Raw genomic sequence first — 23,332 nt, 5'->3', positions numbered from 1 at the left:
AATTTCTTTTATAAGAGCACTAAACTCATTGGTAAGGGCAGAGCCCTCATGACTTAATCACTTCCCCAAATGCCCCACCTCTTAATAATGTCACAATAGGTATTAGGTTCTAACATATGAAATGTTTTTGGTAGGGGGCTGGTAATCAACATTCAGACCATAGCAGAAGATTATCAGAGAATCATAGCAGGACAAAGAAACAGGGTGTTTTATTTTACATAGTAGGGGAATTATTACATGTTTACATTGTTTAGGGGAATGACCCACTGCAGAGGGAAAAATGATGATACAGGAGAGAATGAAGCAAAGCTCCTAAAAAAAAAAAGAGGAAGGAATGGAATATAGTGCACTAATGGTTACTCAAGACCTCAGTCTTCAGTGATACAAACACCTTTATGACCATAAAGTTATCTATATTTAATATAATACATTTATATTCTTTGACAATAGTCTTCCATGTAGTATTTGTGTATACTGAAGCTTAAACAATTTTAACATTATCAAATAATAAAGAGAAAAGTATGCAAAATAAAAACGTAGAGTTAAATGACTTATTACCACACAGGTCAAGAAACTGAATATTGGCAACTGGAAATACCCATTGTGACCCTTTCAATCATATTCTTTCTTGCTTCTCACTCCCTTCCCAAATGTAACCTCTTAACCAACATCAGTGGTAACTTCCTTGCATTTATAGTTTCATCACCAATATGAATCAATCAACAGTATAATTTAATTTTGATTTGCCTTCTAAATTTTAATAAATTGTTTTATACATGTATTCTTTTATCTATAGCTTCTCTAGCTTATTTTGTGCCTTTGGGATTCATCCATATTGTTCCTATTGATTGTTCATAATCACTGATTTTTAGTACTCTATTGTATACCACAATTATTATCTCCTATCTATTACTGAAGGATATTTATGTTTTTTCTTTTTATGAATAGTCCATGCACTTGTCTCCCAAAATGTGTTTACGTTTTGGTTGAGTAGTTACTTGGGTGTTTAATTGCTGGACCAAAGGGTTTATCTATCTTCTTCTTTGGTAAACAATGTCTGAGCGTTGCCTAAAATGGTTATACCAATTTATATCTTCAGAAATGTGTAAGAGTTCCTATTTTTCCATATTCTTTCAAGTACTTTGTATTGTCAGTCCTTTTAATTTTGTCCATTCTGGAGGATGAGAGCTTGTGTTTCATTGTGAGTTTAATTTGCATTTCCTAATAATTAATGAAGTTAACCATCTTTTCATATACTTATTGTCTAACTAGCATTTTCTCTCCTTAATGGTGTCTTATATGAAAGAAAGCTTGTAATTCTAATGTAGTCTAATTTATCAACCTTTTCCTCTATAATTAATTATTTTTGTGACTTTAAGAGTCTTTTCCGATCGGGCTCAGTGACTCAGCTTGTAATCCCACCACTTTGGGGGGCCGAGGCAAGTGGATTGTCTGAGCTCACAGGTTCGAGACCAGCCTGGGCAACTCGGCAAGACCACGTCTCTACAATAAATCAAAACTTAGCCAGGCATGGTAGTGTGCTCCTGTAGTTCTGGCTACTTGGAAGGCTGAGGTGGAATGATCGCCAGAGCCCAGAAGGTTGAGGCTGCGGTGGCTGAGAGGTGTGCCACTGCCCTCCAGCCTGGGTGACAGAGTGAGACTCCAACTCAAAAAAAAATAGAGTCTTTTTTTGCAACTCAGATACCATAAGAAGTATTTTCTTATGTTGTTCTCTGGAAGTTTTACTATTTTACCCTTCACACTTCAATCTTCAATCTCTCTGGAATAATAAATAGTATATTTATAGTGTGCATACCATGAGAAGTACTTAGTCAAATTACCTTTTTTCCTGTGTTGATATTCAATAAACTCAGTATCTCTTATTTTATTTCCTTACTAATATTTCCCTATCTGCAGTGATATCTTTGTCATAAACCAAGTATTCATTATAAGTATAGATGTGTTTATGGGTTTCCTATTTATTCCACTGGTTTATTTGTTAATTCTTCCACAGAAATAATAATATCTTAGTTATTGTAGCTTTATAATAAATCTTGATATTCAGTATAGGAATACTTTTCACCGTTTTTTTTTTTTTCTTTTTAAGGAATATCTTAATCATACTTTATTGTATATCTATTTATTTAAATGTTTATTTGCTTAGATATCTGGACTACTTTTTACTGTTAAATAATGTCTTGAATTCTTTTCTACTCTGGCAACTCATAGATAATGCCAAACCTAAGCATATATATCCATGGCTAGCTTTTTAGTTATCACCAGAAGGATTGGTTCTATTCCAATAACATAAAAATGCAGAGTTTCAAAATTATATATATAATATGTATGCTATATATAAGATAATTTTCAATGTTCAGAATACTTCAGACATTAGCAGTAAGAACTATGTTTTTATCTAAATTATTGTTTTTGACTTACAAAGAAGTATCGAATTTTCTTTTTCCTTGTGTCATTTTTCTACCATTTCCCTGTCCATAAAAAGTCATTTTCTGACTGATGGTACTGGGAAACTATGGGGGGGAGGGGGATGGGATTAACAGTAGCAAATATCTGTCGGGGGATGGGAAAACACTTCTTATCTACAGGGTGCCTGAATGAAACGTCATTGTACACCTAACCCTTAACTGTACCCCACCAAACCATAATAAAAAATACTGATTAATGAAAAAAAAAAAAAATCAATCAATGTAATCTACGTAAAAAAAAAAAAAAAAAAGTCATTTTCTTAAGGGGGGAAAAAAAAAGACTAATTAGGGAAATCCCTTAAGGACCAGGATCTAGTACTGACAATATTTGTGTAGAAAGAAAGGGCAAGACAAGTGCAGTGTCTAAATATACCTCTTTCAGTTTAATGTCAGAGTGTTAGATGCTTCTTGTCTTGACTTACAAAATTGTGATGAGGGCATAATAAGATTTTTTTTGTAAACTTAGCTGTGAATTGTTGGTCCCCTCAAAGTTGTTCTCTGTCACACAAACACGCAAATACTATGGCTTGTTGGTTTGACTTCAATGCTATACTATGTGATTTCTATTTCAGCCCTCTTATGTCCTTCCACTCCATTCAGTCTGATGCATTTAGCAAGTCCCAATATTTACCCTAGTCCCTGAGCCAAGTCTATTCACCTCTACCCCTTTCTTTATCTCATTACTGTTACCAAAATATATTCATCATGATAACATCTTGACAATACTTGTGGTCTTGTATCAGGTACAAGTCTTAGCCTTTAGTCTTTGACTCTTACTCTGATTACAATTGCATATGTAGTCTGGAGTCCCAGCTACTCAGGCTGAGATGGATAGATCACCAGAACCCAGGAGGTTGAGGTCGAGGTCGAGGTCAAGGCTGAGGTCAAGGTTGTGGTGAACTGTGACTGAGCCACTGCACGCCAGCCTGGGCGACAGAGTCAGACTCCAACTCAGATATATAAATAGCAGAAGTCCTTGTACATTTATACTAATGACCTATTTTGATGTAAGGACCGTCTATTTCATGTCATGACCTGACAAAATCTCAGTTTCTTATATGTGATCGTTATTTGTTTAAAGAATCATCTAAGATTGGTATTTTTTGGGGGGGGTTTGAAAAGAAGTCAGCTATTACAGAGTTGTGGCTGAGATCTAGTAGTTGCTTTAATTTGGGAAAAACACTAGGGCTCAGAAAATAAAATATCTATGCTTATCTCCTTCAAAGCTGCGTTCATCTAAGTTGGCTGTGCTATGAAGGAAGCCATTTTAGTTGAAGGAAAGTGTCTCATTTCAGAGGCCCATTTCAAAATTGCAATTCCACCACTTCCTAGTTTTGTTACTTTAGGACATTTACTTGATCTCTAAAAGTTTCAGTTTTCTACATTGTAGTGTGTGTTGTTACGACCCATGTCATAGAAAAAGCATGCAGGTTATGGCACTGTAACGTGCTTTAAATGGAGAGGAAGCAAGGCCGTGCCTTTCACAGATGAATTTAGTTAACATGTTTGAGAATGAACTGCATGTGTCTAGCGGGGACTCAAAAGGATAAATGTTATTTTACTGGGTTCTTAAAAGCTGCCTAGTTAGATACAGTCGAAGCTAAACTGTTCCTGTTGATGGTAGCAACAATAAACTTCGCCAAGCATGCTATATGCTTCCTTTTATTTCCTGGCATCTCGCAGTTAAGTTGAGACGTGTGATTACTTCTGGCCAGTGAGGTGTTAGAGGTGGGGACTCATTTCATGCAACTACAAGATGGTAGGGTTCTACCAGCCTAGTTCCCTGTCTGACAACATGGGATAGAGTGCCCATCAGACCTCCATGAAGATGTAGTATGAAGAAGAAATGAACCTTTATTTTTGTTAATTCATTGGGATTTAGGACTTAATTTATTACCATGGTATTAAGTAGCCTATTGGTAGCAATATCCTCATTTAGAGTGGCCAGATTTTCAAATATATTTTTCCTTAAGTGTTGTTAAATTTGCTTATTGGATTTTCTTAGGAATTAGAATTAAGTGCACTGGGATTTCTAGATTAACAAAATTATGGAATAATTACTAAGGATTATCCTGGATACAACTTTTATATAAGATTAACATGTTCAAGGTCAGAGATAAGATCAGGAGAGCCTACAAGTATAGCATTGAAACCCATAAAATGACACTGATAAAAGAACTTGATTGCTAAAATTGATAATAATTAAATTTGAGCTTATAGAGGATTTTGTGAAGTATCTGATTCATTGCTCATCTTCAGATGAAAGTCTGAATCTAAGCAATGCTGAACTCAGTGGGAGATATATCTAAGAATAGCATATTGAACTGTAAGTGGACTTGAGCTTCAATTGTAAGCAGTTAAAATCCTCCTTCTGGAATTAAAAAGGACACTCAAAATACTCATATTATTATATAGGAAAAGATTTTTATTAATATCTAAAGAAGGCTTCAAAGTAGTTAAATATATTAACGAACATGCCTCTGAAGTGAGAAAGAACTATTAGTCATCATTTTTCAGGCCAAGAAAATGTAGGGGGTAGTAACTAGTTCACCTGAAGATAAATAATTAAGAAGTGAGATGAACCGATTCTTGATACCTAGAAATTAAGCCCACTGGGTCTTATAGCTGTGACTACAGATATTTATAGCACAGAGGATAAGAATACAGTCAGCTCTTGGTATCTGCAGGTTCCACAACCACAGATCAACAAACCATATATTGAAAATATTTTAAAAATAAATAAAACACAGCAAAAAGTACAAATAAAAACAATATGGTATAACAACTATTTACATAGCATTTACACTCACAGATCAACAAACTATGAATTGAAAATATTTTTTAAATAAATAAAATACAGCAAAAAACAAATAAAACAATACAGTATAACAACTATTTACATCACATTTACATCCACAAATCAACAAACCATGAATTGAAAATATTTTAATAATAAATAAAATACTTCAAAAAATACAAATAAAAACAATACAGTATAACAACTATTTACATAGCATTTACAACATTGTAGGTTTTATAAGTATTCTAGAGACTATTTAAGAATAAAGAAGGTTGTGTGTAAGTAATATGCAAATGCTACATCATTTTATATAAGAGACTTGTGCATCTGCAGATTTTGGTATCCTGGGGGGCCATGAGGCAGGGATCCTGGAACTAATCCCACTGAAATACTGAGAGATGGCTGTACTAACTGTAACATTAGAGAAACCTGATCTCAAATCCCAGTCCTGATCGCTTACTTTCAATGTGGCCTTGGACAAGTTTACATCTATGTAAATAAGAATAATCTTATCTCAAAAGGTAGTGTAAGAATTAAGCAACAATGGAGGCAAACCATTTCACATAGCAGATGACCTATTATAGGCAAATAATGAATGTAATATTTCATCCTGTGTTATTTTACCACTTATTTCATTAAGAGAATTAATAAGTCTACTTCTGAGTGTATAAAAATATCAAAACTGATGTCATCATAGCCGTCAAGTAATCCTCAATTGATACTGTTCTGAATGTACCCATGGACTATATATTTAACAAATAGCACTGTTTTAGGATCCACCAGGTTTTACCCTTCCTGTTTGTATCTTCGTGTCTTACCTAGAACCTCTGAACCAAAAGGAATGCCTCTCAATTTACTAAAAATCGATTAAGACAAACTTCTGATTTGAAAGAAACAGTATATCTGCCAAGATGTTTTTAAAACTCTTACCACATACATATACACAATGGAATATTATGCAGCCATAAAGAAGGACAAACAGATGGACTTCACGGCAACCTGGATGAATTTAGAGTCCATCATACTAGGTGTTCTATCACAGAAACAAAGAACAGAGTACCATATCTTCTCACTCATAAATGGACCTTGAACAATTATCATAATACTATAAGAAAGGGAAATTGCCAGGGGAGCGGGGGTGAGATTGGCAGTTAAGGAAAACTGCCAGGGGAGGGAGGGGCACATCTCATCAACAAAGGTACCTGCATAATGAACATTTGTATACGTAACCCAGAATTGTACTCCACATCTTTAAAATTAAAAAAAAACAACAACAAACCTCTCACTACAAATGTCTTCATACAACTCTCCCTTTATTTAAAAATTACTTGGGCTCCCTCAAAAAGAATCCTCAAAATTCCAATTCCTTGTGTGCTAAATTGCTGTTATAAAGACACAAACTAAATTTCTCCTGCTAAAGTTTATGGGAGGCCATTGTTTTGGATTAGCCTCCTGCATTAGGAGACAAGACCTAACCAAAAATAAAGTCACTCATGCTAAATGAAGCAGTTAAATTCCTAAATAGACCATTTCCCCCCGAAAACAGGAGATATACAGCAACCATTCAGAAAGAGTTCAGTTTATCCGATCTCTCTCTTTACCAGAGTCAGTTATGAGAAAGTCCTTCATGCTTTAACCCTTACAAGAAAAGTGACCTATAGTAATCTGATGTTAACCAATCTACTTTTTAAAAAAAATTGTCCTGTTTCTTTTTTCCCACTTCACAAAAATCAACCATTCTGTCATGCCCAGCAGAACCCTCATTCAATCGTATGGAATAAAGTGTTACCCAACTTTAGAATTGCAAATCAAAGCCAACTAGATCTTTAAACTAAATTTATTGTACTTTTGTCATTTGACACTCCCCTTCCTGGTTATATATTCAAGATTGGTTAGGGTACTGGTGTGTGGAAGAAAAAAACATTTTTTTTTTTTTTAATGACAGAAACCATCTACTTTAAGTAACAATACATTCAGTAAAATAACATAGTGGCATTTTGTTTCAAGCCCTGGGACTGTTTGAAGGCTATGTACATTGTAATTGCATTGTAATTTTCATTTGAATTGAAAGTCTCGATTTCTTGTATGTCTGGAGCAAAAGTCTACTACCCCTTACCTATTCCCATACAAATTGACTTTTGTTTTGTTTCCTACAGTCTCCATGACATAGATTAGATTAAAAAAGTTCTTTAATATAAAAATTCCACATTATAGAGAGAGATCACAAAGTTATGTTAATTTATAAAGAAGAGCTGCAATTTATGTCTTTTTTCTGTGGCCTCCTACCTATTCACACGTTCTCTTTGTCTAACCCCAACCTCCTCTTCTTCCTTCCAATACAGTATAATTCTCTACTATAGCTCTTTACTCTCTCTATACATAGAAAACAAAGCTCTTTCTGATCAAGACAGAGCCCAGAGGTCATCTGTTCAGGCACTTATTTTGTACATAATGAAATTGAGATGCAGACTATAACCATACCCAAAGACCAGCAGCCAAAGAGGGGCAAAGGATTTGAACTTTTTTGGCTTTTGAAGAAAAAAACAAAAAGCTTTTACCATGCAATTGCGATTTTATTGGTAGGTTTCTATATATCATCTGAAAGATTTAGTTTGTCAGGATTGAGCATTAAGCTCTAACATGTGTTTCATAGGCAGTAAACAAGGTGCCATTTTTCTCCTTCACACTCAGCATGCTCACTCAGCCTTTCATTTAGATCTTAGTCAGGACTATGGAAAAACAAGGATGGTACACACTACATACTCTTAGGTCATCTCATTTAACATTCCGGTAGATCCTTGCCCTCGTATACTCTTAGTTGAACTTGGCAAGAAATATAGTACTGAGTTAACTCAACAGCAGTAGTTTATATAATGCAGTACAGGCATTACAACTTACAACTGGTAAAAGAAGAGTCCTAATTGGCTTCATGTAAAATTTTGAATTCTATTAGCTGAGTACAGAAAATGTGTCTGTTCACCCAACTGATCCAATATCCTTCTTTTTTTTTTTTTTTTTTTCAGTTGGAGTCTCACTCTGTCGCCCGGACTGGAGTGCAGTGGCCGCTCCCGGCCACCACAGCCTCGACCTGCTGGGCTCTGGCGATTCTTCCACCTCAGCCTTCCGAGTAGCTGGAATTACAGGCATGTGCTACCACGCCCGGCTGATTTTTTGATTTATTGTAGAGATGAGGTCTTGCTGCCCAGGCGGGTCTCGAACCCGCGGGCTTAGGCAATCCACTCACTTCAGCCACCCAAAGGCACGGGACTACAGGCTGAGCCACCGAGCCCGGCTCCAGTATCCTTCTTAACTCTCAGGAAAAATTGCTTGAATATTCAAAAGTTATTTCTCAAGACAATGCATTTTGCTGAGTTTATGTCTAACATTTGGCAAATTTTACAAGACACTAATCTAGAGAGAAGTTCCTAATTTAGTCCTCAAATCTCCATGCTGCTTGCAATTCTATTCTTTTGATACTCAAAGTGAAACTGTCAAAGTAAAATTCTGAACATTTGGGAAATGTTCCTGGTGGAAGACAATCTTCTGACTTGAAAGTGGAACTGAATCTATATTTATAACATAAGATGTGTTACTTTTATAATAGGTTGTAAAAAAAAAATAAGTAAACAACCCTTGGCTTTATTTTAAACTATTTGAAAATCCTCCCTTTTTCAAGTAAAATATTTCCTCATATTAAACAAAAAAATCAGACATTCATTATTGATAAAGTGAGCTACATAAATGAATTCAGTGTTAGGAGTAGAAGATTTTGTTTAAATCTGGTAATGCACTGTGACGATCTCAAACAGAAATAGGACATACAGCAAAATAAAAGAGTCTTTTTCCTGCTCTGAGGATTCTTTTGCAATAAAATATTTTTCTTCCTCATTGTCTTTTCATTTCCATTTAGTACTCTAACCAGCATAATCTGTGAAAAAGCTATGTAGCTTAAAATGTCAGGCAAACAATAAATGTAAAGTCAATTACATCTATTGGATTATCCACTTGGGTTTTATCACTGGTAAATCATGCTTTTGAGTTCTACTAAACATTATCATGTCTCAGTCTTTTTTGTTTCTGTTCTACCACACAACTACGATATTGTACTTGAGTCTTACTTTAGACTTGGCTCCAGGAAATGTGACTTTTTCTTGCTTCGCTCTCTGCTGCCCCTTATTTTGTTCACTTTGGGACTGGAATCCTGACTACTTCCAGTAATAACAGATGCTTTTGCTCTGAGCCTCACTTCCAAAATCGGGGTCCTCTACCGTTTCCAGCATTTACTAAGGGTGTTTTGGCTGCTTCCCTGACGTTGACCTGCTCATAAACCCAAATTCCAGAATCTTCTCGTGGGAAGGGAGAGTATGCGTTGTATTGCCTGTGAACCACACCTCTGTATTTCTCCACAGGCCAATTCTTCCACATAATGCTATTATAAACTGCACAAAGACTTTATCAGGGTGAGATTTCAGAGGTGTGAGCCCAATGATTATTGGCAATGAACTCCATAGTGGCACAAAGAAATGAGAGATATGAATATGTTAATTAGCTTGATTTGTTCATTCCTTAGTGTAGACATATATGGATATCACACTGTACCCCATAAATACAATTACTTATTACAATTAGTAATGCAATTATTATTTGACAATAAAAAATTAAAATCAAAAAAGAAATATGTAGTGAAAAGCAAGTGATACATCACTCTCTTTTAACTATTCCCTTAGAGAATTTACAAAAGACAGGAATCCAGGTTTTTTAGAAAACGCACATCCTCACTCTTCATTGCCATTTTCAGCAGCTACCAGATGTAGACTGGAGATTTAGGAATGGAGAAGAATGTGGCAGTTCTGCTTCCTAGAAGTGTGTGCTTAGTCCTAGACTGTTGATATATCTCCCACACACTTATCCATGGACTCCCTCCACTTCACTTTTTCCTCCCACAGTTTACTACTGACTTCAACACCCAATGTCAAACGAATATGTAGACATCATTCACATTGCTCCTGCATTATGAAGAATGTTTTCTTTTAGGATTATAAAAGGTTTTCACACAGATGTGATAGCATGTATGAAAATTGTATTGGAGCATAATGAAATGATCACCTGTCTGCACACCACACAGTTTGCAATAATGAATTTATCATTACCTGGCAACAAAATTCATAAAAACTTACCTACACATGATGTTGTTATGTAAATATTTGGGCACATGTATGCTAGCGATCTCACGAAGCAATTAACTCTTTTCTTAAATACAGTAGTTTTGTTTCGATAGAGGAGATGTCAGATCAAAAGCCTTTCCATATAGGAACAGAGTTAAGGGCAGACATTCAAATTAAACAAACAAATAAAACCTTTCATTAGGGTAAATAATCACAAACCAGACTTACTAGTATAAAGTATAGGAAATGCCAAAACAATGCGGGGGTGGGATGACAGGTCAAGACAAATTACAGACTACTAAAGTGGAGAAAATGAGGAAGAACCATGGTCTCTTAATGATCTTCTCAGCTGTATTTGAAGTTGTAGTGTCAAAACTATTCCCTTTGTATAGCTTGGGATGCTATCAGTGTACTGTAGTATACTGAAATCCTTTTCAATGACATATCTAGATGGAAATGTTTGAATATATTAAGTGTGCACAGTAAAACACTGAATAGTTTTAAGATATTGTCTTTAAGTTTCTTCTCAATAAGATCTACATTATTATAAATTAACGGTGATTATAAAAATAAAGTTTCATTATGTATTAGCAGTAATTTTATGTATTAAAATACTACCAATTCATATTTATAAAGGTTTCATTCAACAAGACATTTTGAAGTCTAATAATGCCAGTCATATACTTCAAATCATGAATTTCTACAATGGCCCAGAAAAGGGTTGTATTAGGGTACTCTAGAGAAAGGGAACCGAGAGAGAGAGAGAGAAAGATGATACCATGAAGTATTGGTTTATGTAATTATGAAAGTTGAGAAGTCCCGTAGTTTACTATCTGCCAGCTGGAGATTAAGGACAGCTGTGGTGTGGTTTGAAGGCCTTAAAGCCAGAGAGTCAATGGTATAAATTCCAGTCTGGGTCTAAAGGCCTGAGAACCAGGAGCTCCATGTTCTCTTTAGGCCTTCAGTGGATTGGGTGATACCCATTCACACTGGGGAAGACCACATGCTTAACTTAGGCCATCAGCTCAAATGCTAATTGCTACCAGAAGACTCTCACAGACACTCCCCCAAAAAATGTTTAACCAGCTATCTGGGCATCCTGTGGCCCAGTCAAACTGACACATAAAATCAACAGTTGCCAGGACATTACTACTCATATCAAAAACTCTGAAGTCCTCAGGGGTCCCTTCCAAATAAAAAATGTCTGCATCTCTGCTAACTGCTAACCTGGATTTTGTGTTTTGAATTCAGTTGGTTTTCATTTAGTTTTAACAATCATATATGCATTTCTAAGAATATAATTAGTTTTGAATACTTACAATGTTGATATATACGTAATATCATCAGGTTTGAATCACCCGTGTTGATGCATGTTGCTCTAATTCATTTTCAATGACAACTTTCTACTGAATGGATAGAACATGTATATCTAGTCTCCAATCAGTGGGTGTTTTGGTTATTTCCAACTTTGGGTTTTTTCCCTAATGCTATAAAAATAATATTATTAACATCCTTTTACATGTCTCCTCATGCTCACATATAAGAGCTTCTCCATGGTGTATATCTAGGAGTAGAATCCATAAGATACGGAGTATGCTTATGTTTAATTTTAGTAGATAATGTCAAATGGTTTTTCAAAGTGGTTTAACTAATTTATAGTCCTACCAGCTTTTTATATGTGTCCCTATGGCTATACAACTTTGCCAACACTTGGTATTGTAAAAACTTGTACTATTTTCTTTTTAAAAAATAGAGATGGGGTCTTATTTGTTGCCCAGGCTAAAAGTTCAGTAACAGAATCATAGCTCACTGCAGCCTTAAACTCCTTGGCTCAAGCAATTCTCTTGCTTCAGTCTCCTGAGTAGCTGGGATTACAGGTGTGTACCACCACACCCAACTCCTAGTGTTGTAAATTTTTAAAATTTTTGATAATATATGAGTGTGAAATGGTATCTTGTTATGTTAATATTCGCTTTCCAGAGTCTTAATAGCATTGTCTTTTATAATTTTTAGATGGTTATAAGCTACTTGAGTTTGCCCTTTTGTGAAATGCATGCTTATATATTTTGCTAATTTTTCTGTTGGATTATTTGCCTTTTTCTTGCTGATTTTCAGTTATATATATGTTCTGAATATGTATCCTTTGTTATTTATATGCATTGTAAATAAATTCTCCCAGTTTTTGGTTTATTCTTCCATTTACTTATGGTGTTTCAAAGAACAGAAATTTCAATTTTATTCAGAAAATTGATTACACTTTAAAAAAATAACTGCAACGTTTGAAATTACTTCCTTTTGCAAGGTAATAAATGCCTTCTTCAATTTTCATTAAGCTCTTAAGATTTTGACTTTCTTATTTAAATTGTGAATCCATCAAAAATTGATTATTTTATATGATATACAGTAATCATTTGTTCCCTCACCAAATACTGAAGATTCTTACCCCCTATAATGTACAATTCATCAAATTAAGATGTTACATACAAGTGAATCTACCTCTGCTTTGTATTAAATTACATTAGTCTATTTGTTTACCTCTGCAGCAATACCATACTTTTTTTTTTTTTTGAGTTGGAGTCTCACTATCTCCCTGGCTGGGGTGCAGTGGTACCCTCACAGCCACCCAAGCATCAAACTGCTGGGCTCCATGATCTTTTCGCATCAGCCTTCCAAGTAGCCAGAACTACAGGCACTAGCTACCACACCAGGCTAATTTTTTATTTTATTGTAGAGACGAGGTCTCACCAAGTTGCCAGGGCTGGTCTCAAACCCATGGGCTCAGGAAGTCCACTTGCCTCTGCCTCCCAAAGTGCTGGGATTATGGGCTGAGCCACCGAGTGTGGCCACAGTATCATAAATTTTAAATACTAGAGCTTTTAATATTTCTGTAAGTGCCTCAAATATTCCACCTGAGGAGTATCTTAGTGAATTTTGGGTCTCTGATCTCTACAAATTTTAGAATCTACTTAGCAAGCTTCATACTAATATTTTAAAAATTTGTATTAAAGTTTTATTTGACCCTTTATTTTATTCAGACCTCTCCACTCATATTTATTGTATCTTATTCTTAATCCATATTTAGAATTACTTCTCTTATCTATTTAAAAATTTTAATAAATTTGCATTTTTTGGTTGATTGCAATATCTGAAGTGTCTGTAGATCTGATTCTTTGTTTCCACATCCTCCCTCCCATGCTCAAGTTCCTTTTATTTTTCCTTACTATGTTGTGCATAGATCCAAGATAGGACACAACCTTGTCTTAACACAAAGTGGGAGAAACAACACATGGCACTGATTCTCTGAAACTTCTCCTGTGCCAGGTTCTCACGGTGTGTCTTTTAGGTTTTGTTATGGATGGTTAAGCATTCTTTGTTCACATTTTTATGTGCCATTATAATTTCAAAATTACACACCGTGAAATATTTTGTTTTTCTTTACAGCGAGACAGTACAGAATAGTGGTTAAGACCATAGGCTCTTATTTTCATACTAAGTTTAAATCTGGAGTTTACCTATTATGAATTTTAAAGTAAAATTTACCTCTCTAAGCCTCAGTTTCTCAGCATTATGTTAGTATAAAATTGGCTCAATGCTATATTGAACTACTGGCAGTATTAAATAAATAAATAACTGAAAAGCTCCTACCATAAAGCCTAGTACATAGTAACAGCTCAATAAATATTTGTTACCATTAGCTCTGTTGTTCTTCCTCAAAGATCCAGCACTGAGTCTTTCACAGACTTGGTATCAATAAGGATGTGGATTGATAAACAGGTCTGACAGGAGACAGGCAAGTAACCTACTCCTGAGAGTGAAGAGATGATATATGGTGGGGGAAAAGCTCAGTATCCACAGTTTAGGCAAAGGAGGGCTACACTTAGTCAACAAGATACATACTAGAGTTTGGCCCATGTGATGCTGCTTTTCTTCTGCATTTCCAGGTCTCCTGTTTCAGGGCAGTGGAGAATGTGACAGCAAGATAGAGAATAATGGGGTTCTCTGGAAAGGGCACACATTGTTATGGTGGCTTCTATTGTGCCTTACTCTTAGGTTCAATCTCCATGAAACCGATGAATGATCATAATTATTTTTTCCTCCCTTTACTTCCAGAGAAAGAAATTTACTTGACCTGGAGCAGTGGCTCACACTTAAAATCCCAGCACTTTGGGAAGTCAGGGTGGGAAAATCACTTGAGCCCAGGAGTTCAAGACCAGCCTAGGCAAAACAGCGAGACCTCGTCTCTACAAAAATAAAAAATAAAAATAAAAAAATAACTGGGTGTGGTGGTGCATGCCTGTAGATTCAGCTACTGGGGAGGCTGAGGCCAAAGGATTGCCTGTGCATAGGTGGTTGAGGCTGCCATGAGCCATGATCATGCCACTGCACTCCAGCCTGGGCAACACAGTGAGACCCTGTCTCAAGGAAAAAAAAATCGTTAAAAAAAGAAAAGAAAAGAAATTTACTGGAAGCATCTCCAAAGATATATCCAGATAGAAATCTTTGGAAGCCAGGCTCGGTGGCTCAGCCTGTAATTCCGTGCCTTGGGAGGCTGAGGTGAGTGGATTGCCTGAGTCCGCGGGTTCGAGGCCCGCCTGGGCAACTTGGCGAGACCTCATCTCCACAATGAATCAAAAATTAGCCGGGCGTGGTAGCGCGCGCCTGTAGTTCCGGCTACTTGGAAGACTGAGGCGGAAGGATCGCCGGAGCCCAGCAGGTCGAGGCTGCGGTGGCCGGGAGCGGCCACTGCACTCCAGTCTGGGCGACAGAGTGAGACTCCAACTCAAAAAAAAAAAGAAGAAATCTTTGGAAAATGTGAGCACAAGATAAATAAACCATAGGCTTAAGTTATCTGGATGGAAGACTGAGTTTGATGATTTAAATGAAATGAAGAAATGCTCATTTTTTTCTCACTCTAAATTTAAACATTTTAAATGAAGTTAAACTTGAAAATGCAATGTTAAGAAAGCTTTCTTTATTAAAGAATATCTTTCCTCTGCTATCCCCTGTGCTTTGGTTCTCTAGATGCTACTTGCTTTGCCACTACTCATTTCCTATGGTATTTTGGAGCTATAGGTCCCCACAAAAGCAAAAAGAGCTGTGTAGCACTCACTTTCTTTCAGCATTTAACTCAACTGGCAATTTTCTCGGGGATTATCATATACTACTACTGTTAAAATATTCATTAATGCATTGAATCAGACTTCTCAATATAAAATTATTCTGAATCTACTAATTAGCCAAGGTGAGACATTTAGCACATTAAGTTACTTTTACTTAGTTTTGTTACTTTAATGGCTCAGATTATTATACCTCAACAATTTAAAATTCATTTTTAAAAAAAATCTCTGCAATTTCCTAAGAATCTACTTAAATTACCAACTTTGAGCACCCTGTTCTGGTTCTTACTTAACATATACATGCATAAGAAAGTTTTATTTATGAAAATAGCAGTAGAGAAGGCTAATTTTGGAGTAATAAATTGCCCAAACTGTGTGTCATGGTCAACTCCTCACTTTTCCCCCTACTAATTTGACTGTTTGGATTGTGCTGATGTATTTCTATCCCCCCAAATTAGAGGGAAAGTCCTTTTTGTTTCTTTTCCCAGGATACAAACTTATTTGCACTTTGTAACTCAATCTTGGCTTATGTTCCAAGGGATTTGGAACCTAACAATGAAGTGATAACATTCTTTAACTCACTTCTCTGTAAAAAACTATTCTTAGATTTGAAGAAAGGATGACTTTTAAATAAATGATGTGTTTTGATTGAATTCTTAAAACCACATTTCTTACCACAGGAAAGCTTACTATTCATGGAACTATGTCATTTTTATTAAATGATGACTAAATGTGTTGTTCTTTATGAAGATAAATATGCATATTATAGGTTAATATTGAGATTGAGAAAAGAATTGTTTGAAAAAACAGACTACCAATAGGACACAGAAATTTATTAGGGTGATTTTCACAGCTGTATTTCAGTAATGTCTCTGAGGTGTTGCCTACAGTTTTCATTTTATATCTAAATAAAAATTTGACCAAGAATGATCCTGTTTATTCAGTGTTAATACATGATCCTCACTCATTGTTCACGCAGTCTACTCAGAATTTACCTGTCCCAAAAGAATACCATTGTGATATTTACCCGAGACCACAACATGGTAGTCATATACTTAAAATTTATCTTGTAAACATTAACTATAATCTACAGTAAAAAATACATTTCATGACACAACAGTGCACACACATAAAAAAGAAATTACCTACTGCCCCGAAACAAAACATCAGGAAACAATGTACACTTTTACTATTTAAATATTTTCTAGATATTTACATTTTATTTCATGAAAAGATGCTTATTCGATAAACATCCATGTGGAGGTTTTCATGTAGACATGAGCTTTCACTTTCTTTGGGTGTATACCAAAAAGCACAATTGTTGAATCATATGGCAAAAGTTTGTTCAGTTTTGAAAGATACTATCAAATTGTCTTCCCAAGTGGCTGTACCATTTGCATTTCTACAAGCCAAGTATGAGAGTACCGTTGCTCCACATTCTTGTCAGCATTTGATGTTGTCATGTTCTAGATTTTGGTGATTCTAATAGATGTGTAGGATATCTCACTGCTGTTTTAATTTTAATTTCCCTGATGATATATAGTGTATTTTAATATAATTATTTACCACTTGTATATCTTCTTTGGTGAAGTATCTTTTAAAGTCTTTGGTCTCATTTTAAATCAGTTTGTTAAGATTTCATTGTTGAGTTTTAAAATATTTTATGTATTTTGGCTGTCTGTCTTTTGTCAAATATATCTTTTGGAAATATTTTCTCCACATCTGTGGCTTGCCTTTTCATTCTTTTAACAGTATTTTTCACAGAGCAGACTTTTACAAATTTTCAATGAAGTACAGTATATCAACTTTTCCTTTTGTGGATTATGCCTTTGGTGTTACATCTACAATTATCGCCAAACTCAAGTTCACCTGGATTTTCTCCAATTTTATTTTCTAGGAGTTTTACAGTTTTCATTTTATACTTATAGGTCTGTGATACATTTGAGTTAATTTTTGGTTAGGGTTTAAGGTCTCTTTCTGGATTCAGTTTTTTTCTTATTGCGTGTGGATGTTTAGTTGTTCCAGAACCATTTGTTGAAAGATGGTCTTTGCTCCATTGCATTGCCTTTGCTCCTTTGTCGAAGACCAGTTGACTATACTGATGTGGGTCTATTTCTGAGTTCTCTTTTCTGTTCAATTTTCCGTTCACTCTTTTGCCAACACCACACTATCTTGAATACTGTAGCTTTGGGTAGCTTTATTTATAGCTGCTTGATTTGCAATTGCCAAAATATTAAAGCAACCGAGATGTCCTTCAGTAGGTGAATAGATGGATAAATGTAGTACTTCCAGACAATGGAATATTATCCAGCATTATAAAGAAATGAGCTACTAAGCTGTGAAAAGACATAAAGAGAACTTAAAATGTATTAATAAGTGATAGCCAATCTGAAATGGATGCATACTTTATGACTCAAACTGTATGAAATTCTTAAAAGGGCAAAACTATGGAGACAGTAAAAGGATCAGTGGTTTCTAGAGGCTGGGGAAAGGAAGGATAAATAGGGGGATCACGGAGGATTTTTAACAGTGAAAATATTCTCTATAATACCATAGTAATGGATATATGTCACTATACATTTGTCCAAATCCATTGAAGAACAAGAGTTGGTATTATGATGGCCAACATGAGGCAGCTAGAGTGAGTTTCTCCTACAGAGTAAACCAATATAGAGAGAATTTCCTCAGCATCCAGAGAGGAATGGATCCAGCAGCACATCCCACAAGTCTCCAAAGGAGAGATAATAACCACTTAGAGCAAAAAGGAGAAAAGTATCCACAGACAGGGTTGGAATTGCCTGGACACTTTTCTGCACCACGGTAGTCCACCACAGCTTCTGGAAGCGGTGGGGGAAGGAATCCAGGAGTTCTGTGCTCTTGCTGCAAATTTGCAGGGCTCCCTGAGCCTCGAGGCACCCCAGTCCCTCACAGGAAGCTCTGCCATGGAATGGTGCAGGGAAAAACAAAACAAACAAACAAAAAAACCTTGAGCAGTGCCAGCAGCCATTTCCCAGGAACTCGACCCTTGAAGGATGGAGCAGCTGCCTTTCAGCCAGCTTGGGAGGCTACAGATCCCAAGGGTCAACTGTGTGACAAGACAGTTTCCTGGCTGTGCTGGCTGCCTGAGAACACCTGAGGTAGGCTGCACCTTGACATTCTGATTGCAGATTGCCGGAGGCCAAGGCAGGAGCTGAGCGGGAAGTGTTGCTATAGCAACCTCTCACTCACCTTGAGAGTTCTTTTGGGCCTGCTTTGCATATCAGCATTACCCCAGTGGCCTGGGCCTCCTTTCTAATCCCCACTAGGGCAGCTAAGAGTGCACACTTATTGCGTGCTTCAGCTCTTTCCTCTGCATTCTACCTGAAGGCTCAAAACAGACAAAAAACTTGGGAAATCCCCAGAGCCTTGCCCTAGGCCTAGACTGACCAGGCAATTCCTTGGAGCAACATTTGCCAAAGAGAAATCCTACAGGCACCATCACAGCTGACTTTCTCCCAAAGGGTCACCTCCTGACTGGAGGTCAACAGTACAGCCCACCAAGCTGGATACAATAACTCAGCTTTGGGGGAGGCCTGATCCCAAACACCAGCTAGTAACACTTTCCAAGCTACTCCAGCCACTCAGAATACTGTGAGACAGTGCAGGTACACAGTGTAGCACAGGGCTGCCACCGCTAGCAATTGAGAAACTCACCACACTAGGACTTTATATAACCAAGGATACCCTACAGTGCCTGGATCAGCCCACTGCCAACCTCAAATAAGGAGTAATTGTCCAAATGGGAAGGAACTTGAAAAATAATTTGACGATATGGAGAAACAGAGTTCTCCAACACCCCCAAAAGACCACACCAACTCTTCAGCAATGAACCCTAACCAAAATGAAACTTTTGAAATTCCAAACCCCTCTAAGTACAGAACAGATGGTGAACCATATGTACAAAATGGACTTTGAGTGATAATGACAAATCGGTGTAGGTTCATTGATTTTAACAAGTGGACCATTCTAGCATGTTGGTAGGGGTATATGAAAAATGTCTGTACTTCCTCTCAATTTTATTGTAAACCTAAAACTGCTCTAAAAAATAAAAGTGTTTAAAAATAAAAATAGCCGGGCTCGGTGGCTCAGCCTGTAATCCCGCGCCTTTGGGAGGCTGAGGTGAGTGGATTGCCTGAGCCCGCGGGTTCGAAACCCGCCTGGGCAGCGAGACCTCATCTCTACAATAAAAATTTTAAAAAAAATCAGCTGGGCATGGTAGCGTATGCCTGTAATTCTGGCTACTTGGAAGGCTGAGGCGGAAGGATCGCTGGAGCCCAGCAGTTCGAGGCTGCGCCGGGAGCAGCCACTGCACTCCAGTCTGGGTGACAGAGTGAGACTCCAACTCAAAAAAAAATAAAAATAGCCGGGCTCGGTGGCTCAGCCTGTAATCCCGCGCCTTTGGGAGGCTGAGGTGAGTGGATTGCCTGAGCCCGCGGGTTCGAAACCCGCCTGGGCAGCGAGACCTCATCTCTACAATAAAAATTTTAAAAAAAATCAGCTGGGCATGGTAGCGTATGCCTGTAATTCTGGCTACTTGGAAGGCTGAGGCGGAAGGATCGCTGGAGCCCAGCAGTTCGAGGCTGCGCCGGGAGCAGCCACTGCACTCCAGTCTGGGTGACAGAGTGAGACTCCAACTCAAAAAAAAATAAAAATAGCCGGGCTCGGTGGCTCAGCCTGTAATCCCGCGCCTTTGGGAGGCTGAGGTGAGTGGATTGCCTGAGCCCGCGGGTTCGAAACCCGCCTGGGCAGCGAGACCTCATCTCTACAATAAAAATTTTAAAAAAAATCAGCTGGGCATGGTAGCGTATGCCTGTAATTCTGGCTACTTGGAAGGCTGAGGCGGAAGGATCGCTGGAGCCCAGCAGTTCGAGGCTGCGCCGGGAGCAGCCACTGCACTCCAGTCTGGGTGACAGAGTGAGACTCCAACTCAAAAAAAAATAAAAATAGCCGGGCTCGGTGGCTCAGCCTGTAATCCCGCGCCTTTGGGAGGCTGAGGTGAGTGGATTGCCTGAGCCCGCGGGTTCGAAACCCGCCTGGGCAGCGAGACCTCATCTCTACAATAAAAATTTTAAAAAAAATCAGCTGGGCATGGTAGCGTATGCCTGTAATTCTGGCTACTTGGAAGGCTGAGGCGGAAGGATCGCTGGAGCCCAGCAGTTCGAGGCTGCGCCGGGAGCAGCCACTGCACTCCAGTCTGGGTGACAGAGTGAGACTCCAACTCAAAAAAAAATAAAAATAGCCGGGCTCGGTGGCTCAGCCTGTAATCCCGCGCCTTTGGGAGGCTGAGGTGAGTGGATTGCCTGAGCCCGCGGGTTCGAAACCCGCCTGGGCAGCGAGACCTCATCTCTACAATAAAAATTTTAAAAAAAATCAGCTGGGCATGGTAGCGTATGCCTGTAATTCTGGCTACTTGGAAGGCTGAGGCGGAAGGATCGCTGGAGCCCAGCAGTTCGAGGCTGCGCCGGGAGCAGCCACTGCACTCCAGTCTGGGTGACAGAGTGAGACTCCAACTCAAAAAAAAAATAAAAAATAAAAAATAAAAAAATAAAAACAAATAAATGAAATACTAGTTGGTACACAATTTAATGATTCATACTTTGAAAAATTGTCTTCTAAAAGATGTTTATATCAGAAAAATATGCATTTAAGTACTAATTTTTCCCTTTTGGTTATTTATTAAAACTTACATTGCCAGGTATGGTGGCTCAAGCCTGCAATCCCAGCACTTTGGGAGACCGAGATGAGAGGATTGCCTGAGCCCACAGGTTTGAGACCAGCCTGGGCAACTTGGTGAGACCTCATCTCTACAACAAAATCAAAAAATTAGCTGGGCATGGTAGCATGCACCTGTAGTTCCAGCTACTTGGAAGGCTGAGGCAGAAGGATTGCCTGGGCCCAGCGGGTCGATGCTGGGGTGGTCATGAGCATGCCACTGCACTCCAGCCTAGGTGATGGAGTGAGACTCCATCTCAAAAACAGCAACAACAACAACAACAATAAAACTTATATTATTGACAATCAGAATATAAGATCACCAATGTTACCACACTAAGATGACAAAACTCAACCCAAAACAAAGAAACCTTTCATTTTTTATTTCTGGTATGCACTGCAAAATAATAAAAATCACTTTACTGACCCAATACTTTCTCTCCAGACCCTGGATTTAAACTAACTTACTAGATTTAAACTAACTTTATGGTGAAGTACCTAATGGATCTTCTTATATTTGGAAAAAATATATTTGCCCAATACTTATAGTCTGCTTATAGCTTTGTAAACTTGTATGAAAAGATTCTGACATGTGCTACAAGGCACATAAGGAGAAAGAGAAGGCTGCACAGGAAAATCCATAAAGAAAAAAATAAACTCTTTACTTTTATACTGTATCAGTTTTCTTGGTTGTGATGAGGAAGAAAATATATAAATCCATCTCCTGTGTGTTTTTAAAAGAGAAATTGCTGGTGATTTGACAGTACTAGAAGGGCTATCACAGACTGCCAGACTCAGTTATGGGCTGTTTTGTGTAAGTTTTGCTGTTAAGGAAGATGAAACAGACCCTGGAGACAGGAAGTGATCCTCACACTTGGGTCACAGGATTGGAAATAAGAGCAAGAGGCTATCATACAACTCCAAGCACTCCTAGAATTTAAGACAGAGGTTTCACTCTTATCTTTCTCCTTTTTGTTTTAACTTTGTCCAGGGAGTGCCCAAGAGATGAAAAGCTTTAAACCAAATTTGTATTAGGCAGGCTTTCATCCAAAATGGCCCTGGTACCATTTTTTATAAACATTAAAGGAAAAGATAGAAAGACTTTACTTTGACCTGTAGTGAGAAGAGGCAGAAGTGATGCTACATTGAATCTTTAACTGTTCAAATTCCAGTAATCAACATCAGCTCTTTAGTAATCATATCTCACTTACGTCGACTTGTCTAAAGAAAGTCAGTTTTGACAGTGTGGAAATAAAAACAATAACAATGTTTAAAACTGATTGAAGTAGTTTGCCAATTATGGACATTATTCATTCAAGAACCAAAATACCCAGAATTTTTCTAGGATATTTATAAACAAGGGAGTTTTGGAGGGACTTTCTTATAAAAGTACCATTTAAAGGTTGACAGAGTTAATGTTGACTTTCTCATTCTATTCAGCTTGAGTCTAAGGAATAATATCATGCAATAGATGAAACATAGACAGTTTTCTTTCCACTATAATAGAATGATTATCTTGAGTTTCAGAATCTAAATTTATATATTTTCCAGGAAATAGGAACTCTGTCAATATTTAAATTGTATAAAGCCCTTCATAAAATGGAATGCTCTTTTTTGTAAATGAAAAAACAATGCAAACATGAAAAAAAAAATAACTAATTCCTCCTGAGCCATTGCAAATTAAGTTTATTTTACTGATTTAAATAATCAGTGTAGAGCCCAGTCACTTTGCCCAGAAGATTCCATTGTAAGCTCTCTCCTGGCACTTTTTGTACCCTGGTGAGATTCAACCTTGACAAAGGAGATCTTTTTCTGTTTTCTTGTCCTAGCTAAATATTGCTCTCCTTGTTGAATACAAATGTCTCCAGAGCACTCCAGGCACAGGTTTTCATTCTCTCAATACACTGTTTGTGGGCGATGGAAAGATGCCTCACTCCCTGCCCCAACAAGATGCCCTTATCCTATTCCCCAGAACCTGTGAATATGTTACCATATGTGGTAAAAGAGACTTTG

Source organism: Carlito syrichta, unplaced genomic scaffold, assembly GCF_000164805.1.
Source record: "Carlito syrichta isolate Samal-C Ts95f unplaced genomic scaffold, Tarsius_syrichta-2.0.1 Scaffold316276, whole genome shotgun sequence".
NCBI lineage: Eukaryota > Metazoa > Chordata > Mammalia > Primates > Tarsiidae > Carlito > Carlito syrichta.
The sequence above is the reverse complement of the archived record's forward strand: the minus strand, read 5'-3'. Positions refer to the sequence as shown.